This window comes from Piliocolobus tephrosceles, chromosome 1 (assembly GCF_002776525.5).
Source record: "Piliocolobus tephrosceles isolate RC106 chromosome 1, ASM277652v3, whole genome shotgun sequence".
Classification (NCBI taxonomy): Eukaryota; Metazoa; Chordata; class Mammalia; order Primates; family Cercopithecidae; genus Piliocolobus; species Piliocolobus tephrosceles.
The window spans coordinates 93,000,072-93,027,691 of record NC_045434.1 but is presented as its reverse complement, the minus strand read 5'-3'; the positions used below and the strand labels follow the sequence as shown (position 1 = coordinate 93,027,691).

General features: G+C 51.2%; 1 protein-coding gene across 1 annotated transcript in view; it reads right to left on the bottom strand.

Annotated features, from left to right (window-relative positions):
* LMNA (lamin A/C) overlaps window positions 1-27,620 on the bottom strand; it is a 51,433-nt gene that overhangs the window by 18,554 nt on the left and 5,259 nt on the right. The window contains exon 3 of the mRNA XM_026449511.2: window positions 24,563-24,674. The gene's annotated coding sequence lies outside the window, so the exon portion shown is untranslated. The remainder of the gene's footprint in view (window positions 1-24,562; window positions 24,675-27,620) is intronic.

Here is a 27,620-nt window from a genome sequence, read left to right as displayed (position 1 = left end):
GATTCTCCTGGCTCAGTCTCCTGAGTAGCTGGGATTATAGGCACCCACCACCTTGTCCAGCTAATTTTTTATTTTTATTTTTATTTTTAATAGAGATGGGGTTTCACCATGTTGGTCAAACAGGTCTCGAACTCCCGACCTCAGGTAATCTGTCTGCCTCAGCTTCCCAAAGTTCTGGGATTACAGGTGTCAGCCACCACGCCCAGCCCACCTCATCCTCTCTAAGAGGTGACAGCACTGAGGTCTGGGCCCCATCTACCTGCATGCCCTGCCCAACTGCCTCCCACAGCTTATCCTCCGATGAGCAACCAGGAAAATCAAATTACGTTGCTACCTTGTACAGCTCCAGGATATCAGGGCTTCTCTCAAACACAAGGAAAGCAGGGCTGGACAGACCCTCAGTTCTGGGTTCTGAAGCCTGGCCTTGGGGTGGATGAGGGACTGGAGAGGGATTAAGGCAGGAACTTTGGTTAGCAGGGGAGGGGAACAAGGAAAGTTCTCATCTCAGTGAGGGTGCCTGGGCACCATGGTAAGCATTAGGGATGCACCTGGGTGAGGGGGCCCAGAATATGGCTTCTCTCCCTCAGGGCGTGGCACCCACCCTCAGCTTCCCAGACGATAAAAAGTCTTGTTCTTCTCCAAACCAGAAGCAGAGGCAGGAGGGGTAAGAAAGTGAAACATGAGGGAAGGGCTCATGCTGTTCCCACTGCCTCAGCCCCTCCCTGGCACTCAATGCCCCCTCTTCCCCTACAAAGCTGCTTGGCCTGGCTTCCCTTCCAGGCTGGGAAAGCAAAACCACACTTAACCCTTCCTATCCTAGACCTCCCCCCTCTTTTTTTTGAGAATCGTGCTCTGTCACCCAGGCTGGAGTGCGGTGGCAGAATCATAGCTCACTGCAACCTTGAATTCCTGGGCTCAAGTGATTATTTTATCTCAGCCTCCTGAGTAGCTGAGCCTATAGGCTACCATGATAGAGACGGAGTCTTGCTATGTTGCCCAATTTGGTCTGTAACTCCTGGCCTCAAGTGATCCTCACCTCAGCCTTCCAAAGCACTGGGATTATAGGTGTGAGCCACTGTGTCTGGCCAGACCTCCCCATCTTGTGGAAAAGGTGCAGGAGAAAGAAGGAGGGCTTGCACCCCAAATTTCACTGCAAGCTCTTTCTAAAGGTTCCCTGCCACCACTATCAACATGGCCTTAATCCTAAATCTGAACTTCAAAGTGAACCCTTATCCTGCATATTCAATCCTAACTCTGGACCCCAGATGTCATAAGTCTGCTCTCCCTTTGCCAGGGCAAAAATCACCAACCCAGAAGCAGCAGCCAGGTCCAGAGGAGCTGAGCCTGCTGGAGGTGAGAGGTGATGGGAGTGGTGACTAGAGGGTGACCAGGTTCTAATCCTACCTCTTAATTGCTGGGTGATGCTAGATCCGCTACTGAATTCTCTGGACCTCAGTTTTCTTACCTGTAGTATGGGCACAGTGGCTATCAAAGACAGGGACTGAGCTCCTGGGTGTGCAAGAGTTCTGCACATTATGCCACAGGGTAATGGCAGTACTATGCTTGCTCTCAAGGGAGCCTCCCACTAGTGGGGAAGACAGAGGGAGAAGCAAAACCAACAAGTACAAATGATTAAAGCGCAGTGGAGGACTCTGAATTGGATGAATTCCAAAGGGATCCCAGAAGTCTGGAAGCTGGAGCATTCATGAGTGAAATCAGAATACAGTGGTTGGGTCCAAGGGACATTTTGAGCTTTTTTTTTTTTTTTTTTTGAGACAGAGTTTTGCTCTTGTCACCCAGGCTGGAGTGCAACAGTACAATCTCAGCTCACTGCAACCTCTTTCTCCCAGGTTCAAGCATTTCTCCTGCCTCAGCCTCCCGAGTAGCTAAAATTACAGGCGTGTGCCACCACGCCTGGCTAATTTTTGTATTTTTAGTAGAGACGAGGTTTCACCATGTTGGCCAGGCTGGTCTCGAACTCCTAACGTCAAGTGATCCCCCGCCTTGCCTTAGCCTCCCAAAGTGTGAGATTACAGGCTCGAGCCACTGCACTAGGCCTGGGCACTTTATCTTGAACACCAATGACCTTGGTGGGGGGTGGGGGGGGCTCCTCTGTGTTCTTACAGCATCCTGGTCTTCCCTCTGTGACACAGCAGGCACTCGGTGTTTCTTTTCTTTTCTTTTTCTTTTTTTGAGATGGAGTCTCGCTCTGTTGCCCAGGCTGGAGTGCAGTGGCACAATCTCAGCTTACTACAACCTCCGCCTTCCAGGTTCAAGCGATTTTCCTGCCTCAGCCTCCCGGGTTGCTGGGATTACGGACGCCCACCATCACACCCAGCTAATTTTTGTATTTTTAGTAGAGACGGGGTTTTGCCATGTTGGCCAGGCTGGTCTTGAACTCCTGACCTCAGATGATCTGCCTGCCTTGGCCTCTCAAAGTGCTGGGATTACAGGCATGAGCCACCGCACCCAGCCTCTTTATTTTTTTAAGAGATGGGGTCTCGCTATGTTGCCCAGGTTGGTCTTGAACTCCTGGGGTCAAGTGATCCTCACCTCAGCCTCCCAAAGTGCTGGGATCACAGATGCCAGTCACCATGCCCAGCCCTCTCAGGGTTTCTCGGATAAACAAATGCATCTGGCCCTGCCAGTTTTCAAGCAGTGACTCTGGACAAGTTTTTGCATTTGTTTCTGCTTTAGTTTCATCATCTGCAAAATGGGGATGTGCAATAACTAAATAAGGTAACATATATTTGAAGGAGAACATAGATTTATGGGCTTTACAGAGTTGCCTTATACATAGAGAATTCACTCATTCAACAAATATTTACTGAACATCTACTATATACCAGGAACTATTTTAGACACCAGGGATACAGTGAATAAAACAGACAAAAATCCCTACCCTTATGGAGCTGACATTACAGTGGAGGGAGACAGTCAATAAACCAAAGAAAAAGTTATAGTTTGTTAGAACATGGTAGGAGCTATGGAAATAAAAATGTAAAGCAGAGGCTGAGCATGGTGGCTCACGCCCATAATCCCAATGCTTTGGGAGTCTGAGACAGGCAGACTGCAGATTGTTTGAGCCCAGGAGTTCAAGACCAGCCTGGCCAATATAGCGAAACCCCATCTCTTAAAAAAAAAAAAAAAAAAAAAAATTAGCTGGGGGTGGTGGCACGTGCATGTAGTCCCAGCTACCCAGGAGGCTAAGATGGGAGGATCACCTGAGCTTGGGAGGTCGAGGCTGCAGTGAGCTGTGATTGTACTACTACACTTCAGCCTGAGCAACAGAGTGAGACCCTATCTCAAAAAAAAGTTACATATATATGTGTATATATAGATATACACACACACACACATATACATACACATGCACACATTTAGCAGAATAGTGCTCACACAGTGAATAACTTACATTTTAACAATCTTTATAGTTGTTGCATGTTTTCATACATTCGCAACTGGGTCCATAGAACAACCTGGAAATTATTTCCCTGCTTTGCAGGTGAGGCTGACTTTCCTAAAACTAGGCCTTAACAGGCCCAGTGCAGAACTGGGACCAGGTAGTCTAGTCTGGTCCAAATCCTGGACATGCTTCTCTGTCTTCTGCCACTTTGGCTGGAGGAAGTCTGTGCAGAGGTGCTGAAGTGGGAAAGAGCTGAGTGTGCTCTGACCTGCCGAGGGCCATGGGGAGCCACTAGAGGTAACGCTGGAAAAGTGGGAAGAGAGACGAGAAGGGAGAAGTGGGAGGTGGAGGCAGGGACCTGGTGCTGGGATGGGGCCTGAGGGAGAGGCTTCTGGCTTCCTGATAGGCCTTGAGGTCAAGGAGAGAAGGAAAGCATCAAGACTAGTGAAGAAAGGGTCAGAAGCACTGGCCTTGGCAAGAAATAAGCCAAACTAGGGTCGGGTGGGCTCAGCTGAGTGATGAAGCCAGGAGGGATTCCAGAAACATGCTAATAATGATTAGTATAAGGAATATTTATGGACTACTTTTATTATTAGGCACTAGGTACTTGCATTATTTTTTTGGACCTATACAATAGCTCTATAAGGTAGATACTATTAATAGCCCTATTTTACAGATGAGGAAACTGAAGCCCAGAAACGTTAAATTATTCATTTAAGGTCAGGTTTCTCAACCTTGGCACTACTGAATTTGGGACCAGATAATTCTTTGTTGTCAGGAAAGGTTCTTTGTACTCTGAGATGGTTTGTAACATCCCTAGCCTCTCCCGACTTTTGGCCAGTAGCACCTCCCCTCCGGTTATGACAATCAAAAATATCTTCAGGCATTGCCTAACATCCCCTGGGGGATAAAATTACCCCCTATTGAGAATCACTTGTCTAAAGTCATATGGTTAGTAACAGAACTGGATTTTTTTTTTTTTTTTTTTTTTTACGTGAGACAGAGTTTTGCTTGTTGCCTAGGCTGGAGTGCAATGGCATGATCTCAGCTCACTGCAACCTCCACCTCCTGAATTCAAGCGATTCTCCTGCCTCAGCCTCCTGAGTAGCTGGGACTACAACCATGTGCCACTACGCCCAGCTAATTTTTTTGTATCTTTAGTAGAGATGGGGTTTCACCATGTAACTCCTGACCTCAGGTGATTTGCTCGCCTCAGTCTCCCAAAGTGCTGGGATTACAGGAATGAGCCTACGCCCAGCCAGAACTGAAAATTTATCTATCTATCTATCTATCTATCTATCTATCTATCTATCTATTTATTTTGAGACGGAGTCTCGCTCTGTTGCCCAAACTGGAGTGCAGTGGCCGGATCTCAGCTCACTGCAAGCTCCGCCTTTCGGGTTCACGCCATTCTCCTGCCTCAGCCTCCTGAGTAGCTGGGACTATAGGCGCCCGCCACCTCGCGCGGCTAGTTTTTTGTATTTTTTAGTAGAGACGGGGTTTCACCAGGTTAGCCAGGATGGTCTCGATCTCCTGACCTTGTGATCCGCCCATCTCGGCCTCCCAAAGTGCTGGGATTACAGGCTTGAGCCACCGCACCCGGCCAAGAACTGAATATTTAATACGAGTTTGCCTGAATCGGAAAGCCAAGATCTTACTATCAGGTGGCTAGAATCCTGGACAGGTAGGAGTCAGAGAGAGGCGACTCTTTGGAGGAGGGTCTGAGGGGGTGGAGGTGACTTGGAGATCCTAGGACATGGTTTGGGAATCTCTTTACAGTGAGTTCTTGAGAGAGGGTCTTATTCATCCTTTGACTACAGAGTATTAAACAACGATAGAAGTGCTAAGTCACTTGTGTGCAGGTGATAGTTATAACGTTGACAGTGGAAGAGTGTGCCCATTCTTAAGTGGCTGCCATGTGCCAGGAACCAGGCTAGGGGCTATGTGGAGGTGATCCCATTTAATCTCAGTCTTATGAGGTAGGTATTATTATCTCCATTTTATGTGTCAAGAACCCAAACTCCAGCTGGGAGCAGTGGCTCACACCTGTAATCTCAGCATTTTGGGAGGCTAAGGTGGGTGGATCACTTGAGGTCAGGAGTTCAAGGCCAGCCTGGCCAACATGGTAAAACTCCGTTTCTACCAAAAATCAAAAAAAAAAAAAAAAATCAGCTGGGCGTGGTGGCATGCACCTGTAATCCCAGCTACTCAGGGAGCTGAGGCAGGAGATCAAGCAACTGCACTCCAGCCTGGGTGACAGTGAGACTCCGTCTCAAAAAAAAAAAAAAAAAAAACAAACTCCACAAGGTTGAGTAATTGACCTGAGGTAGCACAGCTGAGTAGATTTCTTCTCACCCAGGCTCAGCAAGGGGGAATGAGGCAGGCTCATAGGTGATGGTGGGTGAGAAGCAGGCCCTTAGATGGAGCAAGTGAATGACAGCTATTTGTAAAGTCAGAGATCCCCCTCGCTCAAATGAAATCTCACCCAAAAAGCACAATCTACTAAATGACAGGCAGAGCTTCTCTACTTAGGGAGCTTGAGGACCCTGCCTCGTTGATCCCCTCAGCCCCGCTTCCAGGAGGCCCCTGGGCTCTGAGGAATAAGCCCCTTTCTTTATAAGTGGACTTCTGAGGCCAGAGGAGGAAAGATTTACCCAAAGTCACACAGCCAGGCAGGGCCAAAACCTCCAAGATAGCACTCCAGCTCAGTGCCACGCTGCCACGGGAGACAGGGCAGCCACACTGGACAGATGACAAGGACCTGGTCCACTTAGGGACTGGCATGGGTTCCTGTAATGTGGGGAAGTGGCTGCTGGGCTCACTGAGCCAGCTGGGCTTGAGGGGCGACTGGATAATAAGTAGTAACCGAGCCCTCCCACCTGCCTAGGTCCCCCAGGTGACAAGCCTTTCACAATCAAGGTTACTACCTTAGCCTTCTCAAATTTCCTTGAGGTGCACAGGCAAGCGCCATTATCTGCATATTACAGCTGAGGAGACAGAGGCTTGGGCAGGCTAACTGATTGTCTCCAGACCACACAGCTGGTAAGTGACAGAAGCAGGCCCAGACCCCAGGTTTCTGCCTCCAGGTTAAATATACTCCCTCCCTCTTCCACCCAGATCTCAAGGAACCCAATGCAACTGCAGAATCCTACAGTCTCCCCGGGAGCTCCATTCCCAGCATTCCAAACCCCCTCCCCCACCCAACACAGGCCCAAATCGCCACCCCACTTGTGAGTCTCAGGCTCCCTGAACTGTCACAATAGACACCAGACTATTGCCAGGCAAATAGAAATCGGGCAGCAGGCAGAAGGAAATTCAGCAGAAATTCAGCAGTGACATCTCCTTCCTTTCTCTTGTCTATCCCCCAGCTTTGGCCCCTCACCATCTGGGGGAAGGTGTTAATGGGGGGACGGGGCGGGGCCCCAGAGGCGTGGGTGGGGCCATGTGGGCCGGCGGCGTCCCAGGCAAATCAGTAGGGGCGGGTAGTCGGACTGGACTCAGGCGGGGCTATTCTCCCCACTCCACACCCGGCAGCCTGGCAGCGAGGGCCTGACGGCTGGTGCTGACGCAGGCGGCTGCGTGTGGGCGGCCGCGTGTGAGTCTGTGTGTCTCTGTGTGTGCGCGGTTGCTGGGGCCTCCCCGGCCTCCTAAATGGGGGTTTCCTTTCCCTGTTGCCAAGGAAACAAACAGAAGCGCCACAACTCCAGGACTGGAGCTGGAGGAGAGGGCCCCCTCGCCCCACGGCTCGCGCCACTACACATTTCCAGGAAGTGAGGCAGAAAAGGATTCCCTTTCTCCCTTACCCCCATCCCGGTGTAAGATAAATGTTTGTGGAGTCTGAAGCTAAGGTAGACAATTGCCCTGGGTTTGCCGGGGACCTAGGATAAAGGAAAGTCAACCTTTTTTTTTTTTTTGAGACGGAGTCTTGCTCTGTCTCCCAGGCTGGAGTGCAGTGGCGCGATCTCGGCTCAGTACAAGCCCCACCTCCTGGATTCACGCCATTCTCCTGCCTCAGCCTCCCTAGTAGCTGGGACTACAGGCGCCCGCCACCACGCCTGGCTTTTTTTTTTTGTATTTTTTGTACTTTTTTTTTTTTTAGTAGGACGGGGTTTCACCGTGTTAGCCAGGATGGTCTCAATCTGCTGACCTCGTGATCCGCCCTCCTCGGCCTCCCAAAGTGCTGGGATTACAGGCATGAGCCACCGCGCCCGGCCAGATAAGGGACTTTTAATGCTAAAATAGGGACAGTTGTTCATTCAACCTGAAGTGCATACAATTTTGTGGGGAGGTCCTCTTTAAGAAATACAAAATGATCTTTTTGCAAATGTTATGGACATGGGATCGTGTGGAAAGTTTGGCAGGGCTCCTCTTGGGGTCTTCAAAGGGCCCATGCAACTGAGAGGCCCTGAAGCTTCACTTTCCTTTGCTCCATGGTGAATCCACCCCAGTCCACAGCCCGAGCAGCCCCCACACTCCTCAAGGTCCCCTTTGAAGGCACTCCTCTGGCCTCAGGCTAGGGGGTCAACTGGGAAAGTGAACTCCCAGCCAGGAGGGTGGTGGTGAATCTGAAGATTGCCTGGCGACTGGGTGAAGCAAGGGGCACTCTCAGGAGAAGTGGGGAGGGGGGCTGCCAAGTAGGGTAAGGGGATGGCCAGGGTCTCCGCCCTGTGGGATGGGGAAGGGACTGCACTTGGGCCAGCGTTTCACCATTCATTGCCTAGAAGTAGAACTTCAGAGCTGGGAGGAGTCTTAAGGCATCATGCAGCCCAACCACCTCCCTTCTAGATCCACATTAGTCCAACTCCCCAGATTCCCCTGTCCGCTATCCCTAAGCCAGCCCACAGGCCCGCCCCAGAGGAGCACCCCATTGGCCCTCTTTGCCGGGTGAGCTCAAACCTTGCACAGAGCACACCAAGAGCCCACCTCACTTTGGCCTTGACCTCTGAGGGGGCTCTCCATCAGTGACAGGTAATGAGAAAACCACTGGGGGAGGAGGGTGACAGGGGTCTGGCTGGGAAGGATAGGAAGACAGGACAGGAAGACAGGCTAAAGCTGGCATGCTCTCAGGTCCTGGCCCGCTCAGGCTACCCAGGGAGGAGCTAAGGGGGCATCTGTTTCCTCTTGGCCATGGTCCCCTCAGTCCTACACCAGAGGAGGTGAAAATGGTGCTGGCTTCCTGATGCAGAGCTTCCTGGCCTAGGAGTGCATTATGGGGTCTTCTCTCCCCTTGGAGCTTGGTGGAGCTAAGGTTTAGAGGTGGAGGGTGTGTTTCCTATTGGAGGAAAGGAAAGAGATGTTGGGGCTCACTGAGCACCAACTACGTACTAGGAGCTGTAGCCAGGCTGGGCTCCCAGTGAGATGTAGTGGGGAAGAAGCAGAGGACCTGTGTGGCTTAGGGGGTGGGACCTCACTCAGGTCCCTTGGTGAATGGATCCAGGAGTGGAGGATGGACCAGAGAGACCTGGGCACAGAGGGTGAGTGGGGATGAAGGAGAGTAAAAGGGGGAAAGGGAGGAGGTTGGGGAGGAAGTCAACCATGAGGGAGGGGGTGAGGCCCACATTTAGAATCCAGGCCAGGGGGCTCTGGAAACAGAGGGGAGACTCAGAAATTGAGGAGCGGGCAACTACCTTGGCTGACGCCAGTGCTCCAGCCCCAGATCCTGTTGGGGCAAATATTTACCAGATGACAACAGTTGCTAAGCAAGGAGGAAGGAGGAGGGAGGCCAGTAGCTGCAGGCCCTTCCAGGCTCCTCCCCAACAAAAGCCAGCCTACACAGGCGTGAGCCACCTGCTCCCCACCCCAGCTGGGAGGCTGAGCTATACCCCTCCATACACGCACATCTTGGGATCATCCTGACCCCTGCCCCCCAACACGCCCAAGCTGGCAATATGCCAGAGGGCTGGGTTGGGGGAAATTAATCCCTGGGCTGCCAAGCCTTCCCTCTACTCTGGGACATCTCTTGGGGCTCAGACCTTGCAAAATGCCCCCTTCCCAAACCCTCTTTCAGTGGGGGCTGGGAATGGGGGAGCCAAGGAGTCTGGAGATGGTGAGGGAGGGTGTGCTGAAGGATGGAGCCAGGATGTCCCAGGAACTGAGGCCGGGTTCGGGGAAGGAAAGCAGTGACTCCACTAGAGGCCTCGAAGGGGCAGGGAAGCAGGACTGGTGGAGCCAGAGAAGGGGCTCCAGAGGACCACTCCCTACTCCAGTCCTTGCGCAGTGGAGGGCCTTGAGGGATAAAGAAGGGGGAGGGTGGGGTATGTTCAAATGAAGCCAGATGTGGCCCTGTGATGTGGGCTGTTGCTGGCACAGGCACAGCAGGGGCAGGATGTGCCACTGCTGATGGAAAGGATTAGTCAGAAACTGGGAGGGGGCAGCCCCCGGAGAGGGGACAGAGGAGAGCTAGTCCAGGACCCCTTCGTCTTCCCTGCCCCAATCAGGGCTTGCAAAGAGGGGTTGGCTAGGGGTATGTGCTGCCCTCCCATCTCCTCCTCAAGGGGGCCACCGTCTGCCCACCATCCTCAAGGTTCCCACCCATTTTCCTGGCTGAGCCTCAGCTACTCTATGCAAAATGGGGATCCTGGCACCCTCCCCACGGCTGTTAGAGGAGTCCCAGACAGAGGAAGTGTGAGGGCCCAGCACACAAGAGGGGTATACTGGGGATCCTCTTCCTTGGTGGCCTCATTAGGGTGAGGACCCTCCTCTGCAAGGCTTCTCCCTGGGGATTGATCGCTGGCTTCTCATCCTCAGCCACAGGCCCTCTGGAAATTGGGCTGCAGAGATGGGCGGGAAGGACTGGTAGGGAGGACACAAAGCAGAAGCTGCGGGGGTGGGAAGGAGGTTCCTAGAGCCCAGGGCTTCCTAGTGCCTATGGAGGTTCTCCAGGGTGGGAGGGTTGGCCAGAGCAGCTGCAGGGACAAAGTCTCCAGCTCAGCTGCAGCACCCATGGGTCCACCTTGAGGCAAGGATAGATGAGGGCTTGGCTGTGAAATGAAACCAGGGGAGAGACAGAAGCTGCACCACAAGGAGGGACTTCTCAGTGCCTCTGCAACAGCACAAGTCCCCAGGGAGAAGTGGGAAGGGATCCCAGGAAATAAGGCAGATCCGAAGGGTGGGCCGGGGCGCAGCAGTTACTGGAAGACCTATAGAAACGGCATGTGGGACCCTTGGAGAGCCGGGGCTAAGCTGGCAACCAGAAGACTGTTGTTTTCCAAACTCCCATCGGAAAGTTTGAAAAATACACATGGAAACGTGACTCACTGCCCCCTCCCTATGGCCCCCCTTTCCTGGTTTCTGTGATTTTTCTCCCAAGAGTTAATTCAAGTCACATTCCCACAGCAACCAAAGCTTAATGAGGGAGCACAAAGAGCCGGCTGCAGGAGGCCAGAGGCGCCCGGGAGGGGCTGGAAATGGAGATGAGCACTGGGTGGGCCAGGGCTGACCGGGCTGTGGCGTTCTGCCCACTGTGGAACACGTCGGGTGGGGGAAAATTCAGCTCTCTCGAGGGTGGAGACTGAAGGGTTCATTCACACCACCTAAACCAAACCGTCTTGAAGACCCAGTTTTAAGGCAAGAATGAGCCCTTGAGTGCTCCCAGGCTTCTAACCAGAGGTGACAGAACCAGGACTGAAACCTGGGTGCGCTTGCCCTGCCTGGGTGTCTGGGGTATATCAACTGCACCTTGCTGCCCTCTGTAGCCCAGGCCCAGAGAACTTGCTTTCTGGCCTCTTACTCAGAATCCATTCATGGGGCCACAGCTGAGGCTAGAAGTCCAGGATGGAGGAATTGAGGAACACCCCGAATTCACTCACCTCCACCCCACTGTCCCGCCCCCGTGTATCACGGAGCAGGTGCACAGGCACGTTCCTCCCTTCAGGCTGGGGAGCATCAAGGCCAGCCTGCCCCAACAGGGTGTTTCTGAGCCAGGAATTCCCAGCCTGTCCCAGAGAGGCCAGGGAAGGTGAGGGCTTGGCATTGGGCCAAGGGTGAGTGGCCTTCCACTCTTGAGAATTCTTAGAAGAGGACCCCAAGTATTCCCAGGCCAGGAGTGATTCCTAAGCATCCATAACTCATCATCACTGCTTGAATATCTCAGATGGAGTTCATGTCTCCCAACACACAGCTCCACTATGCTCCTCCTTCCTCAGCCTCTCCTCCTCCATCTCCCTTGGCCAATGAGCCCCCAAGTCCTTGTGGTTCCTACCTCCAGAATTGTTATCTGTTCTATATACTACCTCCGGCTCTCTGGTTTGCTCACCACCAACCCCCACCTAGGTAACTGCAGCAGCCTCCCAACCAGTCTCTCTGCCTCCACCCTTCCCTCTGCTCCTGTCCTTTCTCCTCTATAAACTATAGTGATTCCCTCCCTCCCTCCCTCCCTTCCTTCCTGGGTAACTGCAGCAGCCTCCCAACCAGTCTCTCTGCCTCCACCCTTGCCTCTGCTCCCATCGTTTCTCCTCCCCACAGTGATTCCCTCCCTCCCTCCCTCCCTCCCCCCCCTCCCCCCCCCCATCCTTCCCTCCCTCCTTTTGAGCCAGGATCCTGCTTTGTCATCCAGCAGGCTGGAGTGCATTGGTGCAATCATAGCTCACTGCAACCCAAAATTCCTGGGCTCAAGTGATCCTCCTGCCTCAGCCTCCTGAGTAGCTGGGACCAGGTTCATGCAACCGCACCCAACTAATTTTTTTTATTTTTTATTTTTTGTAGAGATGGGGTCTTACTTTGTTGCCCAGGCTGTTCTCGAACTGCTGGGCTCAAAGAGATCCTCCCACCTTGACCTCCTGAAAGTGCTGGGATTACAGGCATGAGCTGCCACGCCCAGCTCACAGTGACCTTTTCAAAACGAAAGCCTCATTTTGTTTCCAGAAGACTTTAAACTAACAGTGGCTCCACACTGTATTTAGGATAAGTCCAAATTCCTTGACCTGATTTGTAAAGCCCTCCGCGACCCAGACTCTGCTTGCATCTCTAGCCTTATCTAAATTGCAGCAATCTCAGTCTCTCTCATTGCTTCCTGACTAACTTTTCCAGACATGGCACTTACTTTACCTTCTGATCAACTCCTACTCATCATCCAGGCTCAGCTAAAAGTGCCACTAAGTCTGGATGAAGCACCCCACTCGCCACCAATATCCCTTGTCACACTGTCTGTGACATTGTCTGTGTATGTGTGTCTTCCCCCATTAGAGGGACTCCTCGAGGGTAGAGGCTGGGTGGATCTGGTGCTCTGCCAGCACCTGGCACAGTGCCTGGTGCACAGAAGGTTCTCAATACATGTTTGAGTAGAGTATCCTCATTATAGCCCCATTACCAACCAGTACCCTCAACGTGCTCTACTCCTTCCTCTACTCTTCCCACACAGCTTACTCCTCAGCACCTCATTCTAAGCTCCCCTTCCTCCTGCAGGCCCCACCTTCACTGACTCCCTTTGTCTGAGCTCCCTGTGTGCTGAGCTCCCGGTGTGCGCTGCAACCAGGCCTCTCTCCAACCTAGCCTGGGGCACAGTCACACTAACAATAGTTAAGGAGAGCTACTGTTTACAGAGCACTCACCATGTGTCAGGACCTGTTCTAGGCTCTTTCCATTCCTTGGCTCATTTCATAACCAGCAGGAGCTATAAAAGGGGGTTGGCCCTATGACCTAACTTGTCTGATGGTTCATGACAGGTCCCTCCAGGAAATTATTAACTCCATAGTCATCATGTGTAAAGGAGATGGGGTATGCGCTAGGCCTCAATAAAAGTTTATCAAGGGAAGAAACAATATAATTGCCTCCCTTTAAAGCAGGTCCTACCACTAGTAAACATTATGTCTGGGCAGCCCTGGGAGGTGAGCATGGCAAGGTCATTATTCTCATTTTATAGAGGAGAACTCCCTCTAAAAGTGGGGAGGGACCTGCTTCCAGCCACACTGGTGGTAATGAGCTCTATTCCAAAGTAGCACCTCCAGGGCTATGCAGAGGGGTCCTGGGTGGTATGTGACAGGGAGGTGCTGTGCCAGGCTGGATGGAGCCCTTCCAGACCATTCATCCAGTGATCTCAGCCCTCACTGGGCATCAACATTGCTTGGAGGAAGGGGGCTTTCAAAACTGTCAATGCCCAAAGTCTTGGATATTTTGATTCAGTAATTGATCTGAGATGACACATGGGCATTTTTCTTTTTCTTTCTTTTTTTTTTTTTTTTTGTCACCCAAGCTGGAGTGCAGTGGCACGATCTCAGCTCACTGCAGCCTCTGCCTCCTGAGCTCAAGCAATTCTGCCTCAGCCTCCTGAGTAGCTGAGATTACAGCACTATGCCTGGCTAATTTCTGTATTTTCAGTGGAGCCCGTAGGGTTTTTGCCATGTTGGCCAGGCTGGTCTTGAACTCCCAAGCTCAGGTGATCCACCTCCTCAGCCTCCCAAAGTGCTGTGATTACAGGCGTGAGCCACTGTGCCTAGCCTAAATTATTTTTTAGAAATGGGGTCTTAGGCCGGGCGCGGTGGCTCAAGCCTGTAATCCCAGCACTTTGGGAGGCCGAGACGGGCGGATCACGAGGTCAGGAGTTCGAGATCATCCTGGCTAACACGGTGAAACCCCGTCTCTACTAAAAAATACAAAAAGCTAGCCGGGCGAGGTGGCTGGCGCCTGTAGTCCCAGCTACTTGGGAGGCTGAGGCAGGAGAATGGCGTGAACCCGGGAGGCAGAGCTTGCAGTGAGCTGAGATCCGGCCACTGCACTCCAGCCTGGGCGACAGAGCGAGACTCCATCTCCAAAAAAAAAAAAAAAAAAAAAAATAGAAATGGGGTCTTACTCTGTTGTCCCTTACTGCAGCCTTAAACTCCTGGGCTCAAGCAATCCTCCTGCCTCAGCCTCATGCGTAGCTAGGATGGAACTTTTATTATCAGTTCCATTTTACAGGTAAGAAAACAAAGCACGCAGCGTCCAATGTTGCACAATTAATAAATGGTGAAGCTGGGATTCAAACCCTAGAGACCTAGCTTCAAAGTCCACATTCTCAACCTGGACTCCATAGCTGTCAACCCCAAAGTTGCAAAGGAGCCAGTGGTGGAGCTAGGCCCAGAATGTAAGTCTCCTCTGGGCAGAAACGTCAGAGAGTCAGTGAAAGTGGGTAAACCAAGGTCAGAAAAGCCACAATCCAGGCCTAGAAGCCTAGTAGCTCCTAGGAGCTAAGGAGCTAAGGCCTAATTGCTAAGGAGAGGGCTCCGGGGCCCTCTCCTTCAAAGGGGAGGAAGGGGCTGACAGTGGGGAAGCCTTTGCCTGCCTGCCTCCCTGCCAAAGGGGAGCCCTGACCAGCCCCAGCTGAGTTGTCACCTCCCTGTGCTAATTGATGCAGCCTCCTAATTGCCCATCACAAGGAGGCAATTAAGCCCGATTAGAAAGCCAGAGCTAATTACTGCTCAGCTTCCCACAGCCTCTGGGCACCCCAGGGGTCTACAGGAACCTGCTGCCCACCCCCAGGGAGGAGAACTGTTGCTTGTATCAAGCATACTGGAAGTTTATGTTCCTCCCTTTCTCTCCCAAGGATGGGGGTGGGAGGTGTGAGCATCTTGGCTTACCCCTTACCTTTGCACTGCAGGGTAGCTCTATCTCTCAGTCCCACTAGACGTGACTTGCCTTCCCTGACAACTGACAACATTCATGTCACCCCACAGTTCACAAGTACTCCCCCACCGCCCCCTCCATCTCCCTACAAGCCTGCAGGTAGGGTATCCTGAGTTATCACTGGGGCTCAGAAAAGGTAAGTGATTTGTCTGGGATCACGCAGCCCATTTTGATCACAGATCTTGTACTCCTAACCTACATATGTGAGAAGTCCTTCCCATGATCTCACCTCAGTTATTCCTATGTAACATGGTAGACAGTTGGGCCATGAGTTGTGTACCTTCTTTTCACATGGCGTTTTATGCTAGGTTATCCCATTTCATCTGTCTCACTCCATCTGTTCATCTACCTGACTCCCATCCCGAGAACTCAATGCCAAATTCAAGAAGTCCTTTCTGGGATTATAGAGCCTGAAGTCTGCGGACAGGGAATCTAGTTCACTCTTCCATTCACTTGCTCTGTGACCTCGGAAAAATTGCTCCCCTTCTATGATCCTCGGTTTTCACACCTTCAAAAAAACAAGAGAACCAGACTGGAAGATTTCTAAGGTCTTTCCAACCTCCATCCCTTCTACTACAAGGGAATAGATGACGAGGGCCTAAACTACCCTCTTGCATGCTATCAAGGCCCGGGGTGAGATGAGCATACCCCTCTTGTACGGAAATTGTGTGGGCCCCAAAGCTGAACAAGAATGAAACTATCCTGACAGGGACTAAGAGACGCTGGGAACTCCCAGGTTATAGCAGAAGCTGGAGGATGGGGTGATGGTGGTGGGTGGTGTAGACATGATGATCACACACACACACGCACATGCACCCCTGCCCCTAGGACCAGGGCAGAGAGAAAATGGTGGGGGAGCCGCCATCCAGTTGGATGGAGTGGAACCAGGGCCTACTCTCTTGGGTTTGGAGGAGAGTGAGAGGTAGGCTGGCTGCCCAGGTTCTGGCCCATATTAGGCCATGCAGTTTGCCAGCTTCCCTCATCAGTGTTGGGTTCACACAGGGCAAGGCAGGACTTGGGGTCCATCTCCTCTGGGGTCTGAACCATCCTCTAACTCCCATGCTCCTGCTCTTCCTTTTCTGCTTTCTGGGCCTTCCCAAGCATGGTAAAGAGTCAGGCTAGCCTGGGTTCCAATCCTGGCTCTGCCACTCATGTCCTGCCCATGGCACCATGGGCCAGGCTGAGAGTTTCCTCTTTGATAGAACAGGGATAACAGTCATTCCATAGGGCTGTTGTGAGCAATAAGTGATGTGTGCATGTACAGCGTGGAGCAAAGCACCTGCCCCTTACTGGGGCTCAGTTCTGCCATCCCTCAGTTTCCCTGCCAGTACCTGGCAGAGATCCACGGCCTGGGCTGGGGGAATGCATGCTCAGCAGCGAGAAGGAGCTATAAGGCATCCGGTCCCCAGCACCAGGTCCCTCTGCAGCCTTCCCTTTCCTGTGGTGAATCACTGCTCTGGGGCCCTGGGGACCCAGGAGTCCCCAGCTTGCCACAAACACTACCATTGTCATGGAAACCGGGCCTCCCCTTCCTCTCTCGCTGATTGATTTCACCGCAGCTTCTCCCACATTGTGTCTGGTTCCTAGATCTCAGCTTTTTGACTCATTGACTGACTTCACCGCCTCTCATTTCATGTCCTCAAGAGAATAGCAGCCTCATCAGGACCCCCAACCCCTCAGGCCAGTCCCTTTCCCTGGTGGCCACCACTTCCTTCCCTGCCATGTTAGGCTGGACATCTCCTAGGAAAACATCTTTCTGGGAGGGGTGAGCGAGAGTCTACCCCCGAGCCCCAGGGCCTGGAACTTCACCCGGGCCTCAGGACCCCATCTCTCCCGCCCCAGCAGAGAATCCTCAGCGCCCAGGCATGAGATGAGCAAGCTAAGGGAGGTGGCCACAGGGAGAGACCGACAGGCGCTGGCGCCACCTGCTGGCCCAGTGGAGACCAGCCCCACCTTCTCCTTCCCTGTGGATGCGTCCAGGCTAGTCCTGAGTGGCAGGAGGCCCTGGCTGTGTACTTCCAGAGGAGACGGTCGTCCATATTATTCATTCACAGATATTTACTCAGTGCCATCTGGGTGCCAAAGACAGCTTTCAACTTCATGGAAAAAGTAATTAATGTGTGATGAGTGCCTCCAAACGCTGGGGTGCAGAGAACCCGGCACCTAACCCAGTCTGCGGTTGTGTGGTAGTCCTGCCTGAGGACAGTATGATAGACTTGTTTTACTAGCGGTGACTGAGAGGAGGTGAATGCATGCTTAGGGATCCCTTCTGAGCCATGATTAAGCTGAGTCCTGGATAATAATCACCAACATTTATTAAGCACTTTCTGTGTACTAGACAGTATGTCAGTACTTTACATGTCTCTTCCCACTAACTGCACAACAATCCCATGAGGTAACTGCTACTATTAGCTTCACTTTATAGATGGGAAAACAGGTTCAGAGACGTGCAGCAATTTGCATAGGGCTCACAGGTACTACACAGTGCACTGCCACCCACCTACAGGATCCTGCTTGAATAGCCAGGCAGAAGGGGAGAAGCAAGTGTGTTCCAGGCAGAGGAAACGGAGTGGGGAGCCCCTGGCTGTGTAGACACAGGAGGAGAGATGGGTAAAGAAGACCAAAAAGGAACACCCAGGAAGGTGGAGAAAAGCCAGGGAGAAAATCAAGAATTCCGAGGGAAAGGAGGCATGTGTTGGGTCAGAGGTCAAAAGCAAAGCAACGTAAAAGCTCAGACTAGACTCAGCATCACTCTCAGGGAGCCCTGGGCAGTGTGGGAAGGTGGGGAGCAGAAACACAGGAGGCCAGAGTAGATCACGCCTCTGCTCAAGTCTCAGTGCCAGGGCTGGAGCCAATCCATAGCCCCTGAGTAGTCTGTGAAGGCTGCCTGGGAGAGACATGTACAGTTACCCACCTGGAAGGGCACACAAGTCCCTCTAGGATATGGGCAATAAGTTGAACCAGGCAGCCTGAGTGTAACTCTCCAGGTTCTGGGACTGAACACAAGAATTAGTTAGAAGTGTGGGGAGGTAACAGAGTGGGGGGCAGTCTGACCTCTAACCTCAGACTCCTGGGGGAGCTGGAAGAGGGCCTAGTACAAGGATGTTGGCATTAGAAGTGTCTTGGATGCTGGGCGCAGTGGCTCACACCTGTAATTCCAGCACTTTTGGAGTCCAAGGCGGGTGGATCACCTGAGGTCAGGAGCTCGAGACCAGCCTGCCCAACATGGCAAAACCCCGTCTCTACTTTTTTTGTTGTTGTTGTTGTTTTTGTTTTTTTTTTTTTGAGGCAGAGTCTCGCTCTGTCGCCCAGACTGGAGTGCAGTGGCCGGATCTCAGCTCACTGCAAACTCCGCCTCCCGGGTTCACGCCATTCTACTGCCTCAGCCTCCCGAGTAGCTGGGACTACAGGCGCTCGCCACCTCGTCCGGCTAGTTTTTTGTATTTTTTTTTTTAGTAGAGACGGGGTTTCACTGTGTTAGCCAGGATGGTTTCGATCTCCTGACCTCGTGATCCGCCCGTCTCCGCCTCCCAAAGTGCTGGGATTACAGGCTTGAGCCACCGCGCCCGGCCCCGTCTCTACTAAAAATACAAAAAAAAAAAAAATTAGCTGGGTGTGGTGGCAGGTGCCTGTAATCCCAGTTACTCAGGAGGCTGAGGCAGGAGAATTGCTTGAACCCAGGAGACGGAGGTTGCAGCGAGCCAAGATTGCGCCACTGCACTCCAGCCTGAGTGACAAGAGTGACATTCCGTCTCAAAAAAGAAAGTGTCTTGGAGGTCATCTGGCTCAAATTACTCCACCTGCAGGGGCTTGCACCTGCTGGTGAGAGCCCACTGTTCACACTGAAATCCACCACGGTGAGAGAATTTACCCAGTGGAAATTGGCAACTGCCACAAACCAGGACTTTCTCCACCCTGGTTATTAAACATTTACCAGCACACCACTGTTCGCATTCTCCTACCCTCCCACTCTTTTGAGAAAAGGAAACTGAGATGGGGGAGTCACTCGTTCAGTATCACATGGTCATTTTATTCCTTTCATTTATTCAGTCAATCATTTACTCAACAAATTTTTATTGAATGCCTCCTCTATGCTAGGTTTTGGAGAGACACATCCCTTATTCATGAAGAGCGATCGGTCTGAGTAACACAAATACACAAACTGGCTTTGAAAGCACTGGGAGTTGGCTGGGCACGATGGCTAACGCCTGTAATCCCATCACTTTGGGAGGCTGAGGAGGGCTGATCACCTGAGGTCAGGAGTTCAAGACCAGCCTGGCCAACATGGTGCAACCACATCTCTAATAAAAATACAAAAATTAGTCGGTAGCTGGGCATGGTGGCGTGAGCCCATAGTCACAGCTGCTCGGGAGGTTGAGGCAGGAGAATCGCTTGAACCCGGGAGGCGGAGGTTGCAGTGAGCCGAGATCATGTCATTGCGCTCCAGCCTGGGTGATAGAGCAAGACTCTGTCTCAGAAAAAGAGGATATGACTCCTCCACTTCAGCTCAGGTCTGAAGGATGAGTGGGAGATAGCCAAAATGAGAGAGAGGGTTCGAAGCAGAGAGAACAGTGTGTGCAAAACCCTAGAGGATGGAGAGGGCCTGTCTAGGAGCATGCAACCCATGTATACTTCTCATGATAGACTTGTTTTACTAGCGGTGACTGAGAGGAGGTGTATGCATGCTTAGGGATCCCTTCTGAGCCATCCACCAAGTCACATCAGTGAGTTAGCAGCACTATTGAGTTCCTGCTGTGTACGAGCCCCAGACCAGGTGCTGGAGAATAGAGGAACCCAGTGACAGGATATACTAAACCTCATGCAGACAGGAGCCCCTTGGAGATCAGATGAGAGCAGGCTGTGAGGGCCCAGGTGTGGGAGTGGGGATGGAAGGGGAGAGGAGAGACGGAGCTGGATGTGGGAGTGAAAGGTATGCCAGAAAAGCAGGGGGAGAAGTAGAATATTTGGCAATGTATGGGCGAGGGAGAGGGTGTTCAAGAGGGAAGGGTGGATGAGCATACACAGTTTCTGAATGGCAAACATTTATTAAGCACCGACTTTGTGCTGGGTGCTGAGAATACAGGAGTAGACTAGATCCAGTCCCTGTTCTCAAAGAGCTTCCAGTGTACTGGGGAAACAGAAGTGTAAATATGCAGTTACAATAGAGCATAATGAATTGTAAGGGATACCCAGAAATGACCAGGGGAGATTTCTAGGAAAAAGTGACATGTAGCTGGGTGCAGTGGTTCACACCAGTAATCCCAGCACTTTGGGAGGCCAAGGCTGGCAGATCACTTGAGCTCAGAAGTTTGAGATCAGCCTGGGCAATATAGAGAAACTCTGTCTCTACAAAAACTACAAAAATTAGCTGAGCATGGTGGCACACGCCTGTAATCCCAGCTACTTGGGAGGCTGAGGTGAGAGGATGGCTTGATCCAGGAGTCAGAGGGTGCAGTGAGCCAAGATTGTGCCACTGCACTTTAGCCTGAGTGACAGAGCCAGAACCTATCTAAAAAAAAAAATCGATATGTAAACTGAGTCCTGCAAGATGAACAAACATTAACCAGGTGAAGGGTTAGGGAATAGCAGATGATGATAGCACAGACCAAAACCCTGAAAGAAAGTCCATGTGGGCTGGGCGCAGTGGCTCACACCTGTAATCCCAGCACTTTGGGGGGCCAAGGTGGGTGGATCACCTGAGGTCAGGAGTTCGAACCAGCCTGGCCAACATGGTGAAACCCTGTCTCTACAAAAAATACAAAAATTAGCTGAACGTGGTGGCAGGCATCTGTAATCCTAGATACTTGGGAGGCTGAGGCAGGAGAATTGCTTGAACCCAGGAGGTGGAAGTTGTAGTGAGCCGAGATTGCACCGCTGCACTCCAGCATAAACACGGCAAGACTCCTCCGTCTCAAAAAAAAAAAAAAAAGAAAGAAAGAAAGAAGAAAGTCCATGTGGCTGGAGTACAGAATGGGAAAGAGGGGCAGGATGGGCTGGAGAGGTGGGCAGGAGCTGGCCAGGACAAGAAAGGACATAATCGCCATACTAAGGAGTGTGAATCTAATGGCAATGGGGAACTAAGATGGTGCTTTCAGCAGGAGCATTTCATGATAACATTTTTTTTTTTTTTTTGAGACGGAGTCTCGCTCTGTTGCCTAGAGCTGGAATGCAGTGGTGCAATCACAGCTCACTGCAACCTCCACCTCTCAACTTCAAGGAATTCTCCTGCCTCAGCCTCCCAAGTAGCTGGGATTACAGGCACCTACCACCAAACCCAGCTAATTTTTGTATTTTTTGTAGAGATGGGGTTTTGCCATGTTGCCCAGGCTGGTTTCAAACTCCTGACCTCAGGTGATCCACCTGCCTTGGCCTCCCAAAGTATTGGGATTACAGGTGTGAGCCACCACACCTGGCCTCTTTTTTTTTTTTTTTTTTTTTTGAGACAGAGTTTTGCTCTGTCACCAGGCTGGAGTGCAGTCGCGCAATCTTGGCTCACTGCAACCTCCATCTCCCGGGTTCAAGCAGTTCTCCTGTCTCAGGTGAGGTTTCACCATGCTGGCCAGGATGGTCTCAATTCCTGACCTCATGGTGATCTCATTTTTTAAAAAATGATCTCTCTGGGCTGGGTGCGGTGGCTCATGCCTATAATCCCAGCACTTTGGGAGGCTGAGGCGGGGGGATCACCTGAGGTCAAGAGTTTGAGACCAGCCTGGCCAACATGGTGAAACCCCGTCTCTACTAAAAAATTAGCTGGGCGTGGTGGCGGGCACCTGTAATCCTAGCTACTCGCGAGGCAGAGGCAGAAGAATCGCTTAAATCCAGGAGGCGGAGTTTGCAGTGAGCCGAGGTCACACCATTGCACTCCATCCTGGGTGACAGAGCAAGACTTTGTCTCAAAAAAATAAAAATAAAAAATAAGTATCTGGCCACTATGTGGAGAATGATCTGAAGGGGACAGGGGAGGCAAGAGTGGGGGCAGAGCAGGCAGAGGATATTAGAGGCAGGAGGTGAGGATGGCTTGAATCAGGATGGTAGCAAAAGGTGAGAATGTTATGGACCTGGGAAACGTCTTGATCCACAGTTGAAAGGACTTGTTGATGGACTGGATGGGAGGACGTTTGGGGAAAGGGAGGAATCATAGAAGGCTCCAGATTTCTGGCTGGAGCAACCAGGTGGATGGTGATGTCATTTACCGGAAGCTGGAGAGGAGCCAGTTTGGACTGCTGTGGGCAGAGCCAGCACTAAACATTCAGGGCTCCTAGTTCCCAAACCAGCAGCTGCTTTCCCTGGGGGCTGCTGGACAAAACCATGGAGAGAATTCAGGACAGATGAAAGGGAGTGTGGGGAAGGAGTGGGGCAGAAGTAAAGGAAGCAGACTAAGAGTAACAACAGCTAACCAATGCTGGTATCAATTCTCACACGACCATCCTTTCTTTCATTTTTTAATTATTTTATTTTATTTTAAGACAAAGTCTCATTCTGTTCCCCAGTCTGGAATGCAGTAGTGTGATCTCGGCTCACTGCAACATCCACCTCCCGGGTTCAAGCAATTCTCCTGCCTCAGCCTCCTGATAGCTGGGATTACAGGTGCATGACACCATACCCGGCTAATTTTTCATATTTTTCGTAGAGACGAGGTTTCACCATGTTGGCTAGGCTGGTCTCAAACTCCCGACCTCAAGTGATCCACCTGCCTCGGCCTCCCAAAGTGCTTGGATTACAGACAGGAGCCACTGCACCCAGCCTTTTTGTAAATTTTTGAATAGTGATGGGATCTCGCTCCGTCACCCAGTCTGGAGTGCAGTGGCACGATCACAGCTCACTGTAACCTTGAACTCAAGTGCTCCTCCCATCTCAGCCTCCTAAGTAGCTGAGACTACAAGAGCACCTCACCATACCTGGCTAATTAAAAAATATGTTTTTGGCTGGGCACTGTGGCTCACGCCTGTAATCCCAGCACTTTGGGAGGTCGAGGTGGGTAGATTACCTGAGGTCAGGAGTTCAAGACCAGCCTGATCAAGGTGGCAAAACACCATCTCTACTAAAAATACAAATATTTGCCAGGTGTGGTGATGTATACCCATAATCCCAGCTACTGGGGAAGCTGAGGCAGGAGAATGGCTTGAACCCAGGAGGCGAAGGTTGCAGTGAGCCAAAATCGTGCCACTGCACTCCAGCCTGGGCAAGAAGAGCAAAACTCCATCTCAAAAAAAAAAAATTTTTTTTTTTTAGAGATGGGGTCTCTCTATGTTGTTCTGGCCAGATAGCATGACTGTCCTTTCTAAATTAGCCACCTCAAACCTTTCTGCCCCCATATCCTGGTTTATTTTTCTTTGCAGTGATGATCACTACCAGAAAGTACATTATCTACTTGACTACTATCTGCCTCCCTCCCCCATAGAATATCAGCTCCGTGCAAGTAGGGACCTTATCTATCTTTTTCTCTGGGGTATCCAGGGCCTAGAATAGTTTCTGACATACCATGTATTTGATAGATATTTATTGGATGAAAAGTTTTTTTTGTTTTTTGTTTTTTTTTTTGAGACAGAGTTTCACTCTTGTTGCCCAGGCTGGAGTGCAGTGGTGCAATCTCGGCTCACCGCAACCTCTGCCTCCTGGGTTCAAGAGATACTCCTGCCTCGGCCTCCCGAGTAGCTGGGATTACAGGCATGTGCCACCATGCCCAGCTAATTTTGTATTTTTCATAGAGAAGGGGTTTCTCCATGTTGGTCAGGCTGGTCTCTAACTCCCCACCTCAGGTGATCTGCCTGCTTCGGCCTCCCAAAGTGCTAGGATTACAGGGATGAGCCACCACACCCGGCCATGGATGAAATGTTTTAAATCCTTACAAGGTAGATATTATTTCCCTTCAGACCCAGGTCAGTTGGACTCAAATGCCTGTTTCCTCCTCAGCCTGTCCCATGAACAGTGTCTCCCAGAAACTCAGACGGGCGCTGGACATGAAGCCAGGTTTAGGCAACTGGAGGGGTCTCCGGGTAACCTGGGGAGCTGCTCAGACCCACGGGGATTCCCAGATCTCAGCTACCTGGGTGTTCGTCCCGAGTCAGGAATAGACTGGTAGCATCATTGTCCCCCATGTGTTGGATGCCAGAAGCCAGGGGCAAGGAGAAGCTGGAGATGACACCTGAGGAGGCAAGCCCAGCATGGAGCCCTGGCTGAGCAGAGAAGCCACACTTGGGCCCTAGTGAGGACGCTCAGGCTAGAGCCACTTCTAGGAATTGGCCTGCGGCGCCACCTGGTGGTCAATGTTCAAAGACATGCTTCTTTGAACCCGTACCCGATCCCTAAGATCCATGCAAGCCGGCCACTTGCTCAACCAGCAAGTCTCCCTGGGCACCTCCAGCACCAACTTCCAGACATCCCTCCAATTCTCTCCCTTCGAATGAACCTCACCCATCCTTCAGATCTACTTCATCCAGGAACCACTCCCTCCACCCTCTGTAGCCTCCAAGCACTCACTGAGCATCACTGTCTACCTCTGGGGTCCCACGCTCTGGAGCCAGATTGCTCTGGTTTTGAGCATTGAAGTCTACTTACCAGCTCTGTGATCTAGGAAAGTTATTTAACCTCTCGGAACCTCAGGTCCCTTCATGTGAAGCAGAGACACCAAGTTCGTCTTCACAGAATTGTGAAGACAATTATATCAAGTCTGAAAAGGCCAGCACAGAGCCTGGCACCAAACATGCATTCGGGAAATGTCAAGTCCCTCCCCACCCCTCTCTCTGCCTTTCTCTTCCCTTTCCTGAAAAAGGAAGCATGACAGATCAGAAAGCAGAAGGCAGTCACCGGACTCGGGTTCTCTGGGCCTCAGTCTCCTCTGTAAAATGAGCGCATTAGATAATTGATGAACTATTCACTCACTCATTTCCCTACTCATTCATTCATTCAACTTCTAGTCCAGCTCTGACATTCTATACTATATGCCATCAATTCATCCGTGCCAGACTGCATCTTGCATTGCAGAATCCCGTTAGTACCTAGCACAGTGCCTGGCACAGGGAGGGCAATTAGAAAATCCTCAACAACCTAGGAAGGGCATGTTTACTGCCTCCCCCTCCCTGCCCCAAGAGAGCATCCAGCCCCTGGCTGGCACCAGGTGCCCCTCCCCCTCCCTCACCCCAGCTCGAAACCAGAGCTGGCGCCACTGAGTGTGGAATCTGGGGACCAACTGTCACAACTCCAGTATCACCTGCCTCCTGGACGCCTGGGTCCAGCCCTGAGTCCCAGAGGGGCCTCATCAACCAGCTGTCCTAAGGGGCCCAGACTCCGTCCCAGCCCCTCTGAGTTGCTCTCCCTGGGGAAATCAGACAGTGCAGGGGACCTGGCAGGGGGAGTGCCAGGGTAGTCCCGGGGAGGAGCAGAGACGTTTGTCCAGCTCCAAACCTAGGATGAGCCTGCAAAGCCCTTGGAGATTAGATCCACAACAACAGAAGGACTCACAGTGACCTCTCTCCCCAATCTCTGTAGCCCTCAGAGTCCCAAAGACCTTTTTTTCGTTCTTTCTTTTTGAGATGGAGTTTGGCTCTTGCTGCCCAGGCTGGAGTGCAATGGAGGCCAAGGTGGGCGGATCACGAGGTCAGGAGTTTGAGACCAGCCTGACCAACATGGTGAAACCCCGTCTCTACTAAAAATACAAAAATTAGCTGGGTGTGGTGGCGTGCGCCTGTAATCCCAGGTACTCAGGAGGCTGAGGCAGGAGAATCGCTTGAACCCAGGAGTCAGAGGTTGCAGTGAGCCGAGATCACACCATTGCATTCCAGCCTGAGCAACAGAGTGAGACTCCATCTCAAAAATAAATAAATAAATAAATAAATAAATAAGGGTTGGGCATGGTGGTACACGCCTGCAATCCCAGCACTTTGAGAGGCCGAGGTAGGCGGATCACTTGAGCTCAGGAGTTTGACACCAGCCTGGTCAACATGGCAAAACCCCATCTCTACAAAAAATACAAAAATTAGCCAGGCAGGGTGCGCATGCCTGTAGACCAAACTACTCAGGAAACTGAAGTGGGAGGCTCGCTTGAACCTGGGAGTTCGAAGTTTCAGTGAGCCAAGATCATGCTGCTGTATTACAGCTTGGACGACAGAGCAAGACCCTGCCTCAAAATAAACAAACAAACAAATCAATCAATCAATAAAATAAAATAGGCTGGCTGTGGTGGCTCACGCCTGTAATCCCAGCACTTTGGGAGGCTGAGGCAGGTGGATCGTGAGGTCAGGAGATCAAGACCATCCTGGCTAACACGGTAAAACCCCATCTCTACTAAAAATACAAAAAACAGTAGCCAGTTGTGGTGGCACACGCCTGTAATCCCAGCTACTCGGGAGGCTGAGGCAGGAGAATTGCTTGAATCCGGGAGGCAGAGGTTCCAGTGAGCTGAGATTGTGCTACTGCACTCCAGCCTGGGCAACAGGGCGAGACTCCATCTCAAAAACTAAACTAAACTAAACTAAAATATAAAATAACATAACATAACATAAAATAAAATAAATAAATTAGATGAAGTCTCACTTTGTTGCCCAAGCTGGTCTCAAACTCCTGGGCTCAAGCCTCCCAAGGTGCTGGGGTTACAGGCATGAGCCACCATGCTCTACCCCAAAGACCATTTTGTCCTTACATTTAATCCTATTTACCCATGTTCTCTGGGTCATGTAGGCCAGTTTCTGTGTCTTACTGAAGGTGGGGATCAAGTCTCACATTTCTTTTGTGTGGCCTACAGAATTTTATTCCATATTCTCATTGATTAAAATTAATTAATGCTAGTGAGGTTTGGACTGCTGATATAAAGTAAAAAAGAAAAAGAAAACAAAAAAATTAAATTAATGTGTTGAGTACATTCTATCAAAGGAGAGAAAACTGGCTGGACCCTTAGCAGGAAGGATGGTGGTTAGATAGCAACACAGATTTCCCACAAGAAAGGGTTATTAAGGAAAAAAAGGCGGAGACTGGGATGGTGGTTCACACCTGTAATCCCAGCACGTTGGGAGGCCGAGGCGGGCGGATCATGAGGTCAAGAGATACAGACCATCCTGGCCAACGTGGTGAAACCCTGTCTCTACTAAAAATACAAAAATTAGCTGGGCGTGGTGGTGCGTGCCTGTAGTCCCAGCTACTCAGGAGGCTGAGGCAGGAGAATCACTTGAACCCGGGAGGCGGACGTTGCAGTAAGCTGAGATGGTGCCACTGCACTCCAGCCTGATGACTAAGCGAGACTCTATTTCAAAAAAAAAAAAAAGAAAAGAAAGAAAGAAAAGGAAGGAAAGAATGGCCAGACATGGTGGCTCATTCCTATAATCACAGCACTTTGGGAGGCCGAAGTGGGAGGATCACCTGAGGCCAGAAGTTCAAGACCAGACTGGGCAACATAGCAAGATCTGATCTCTACAAAAAATTTTAAAATTGGCTGGGTATGGCAGCATGCGCCTGTGGTTCAGCTATTGGAGAAGCTGAGGTGGAAGGATCGCTTTATCCTGGGAGATCAAGGCTTCAGTGAGCCATGATCAAGCCACTGCATTCCAGTCTGGGTGACAGAGCAAGACCTTGTCTCAAAAAAAAAAAAAAGAAAAAGAAAAGAAAAAAGCCACAGAAGCACTAG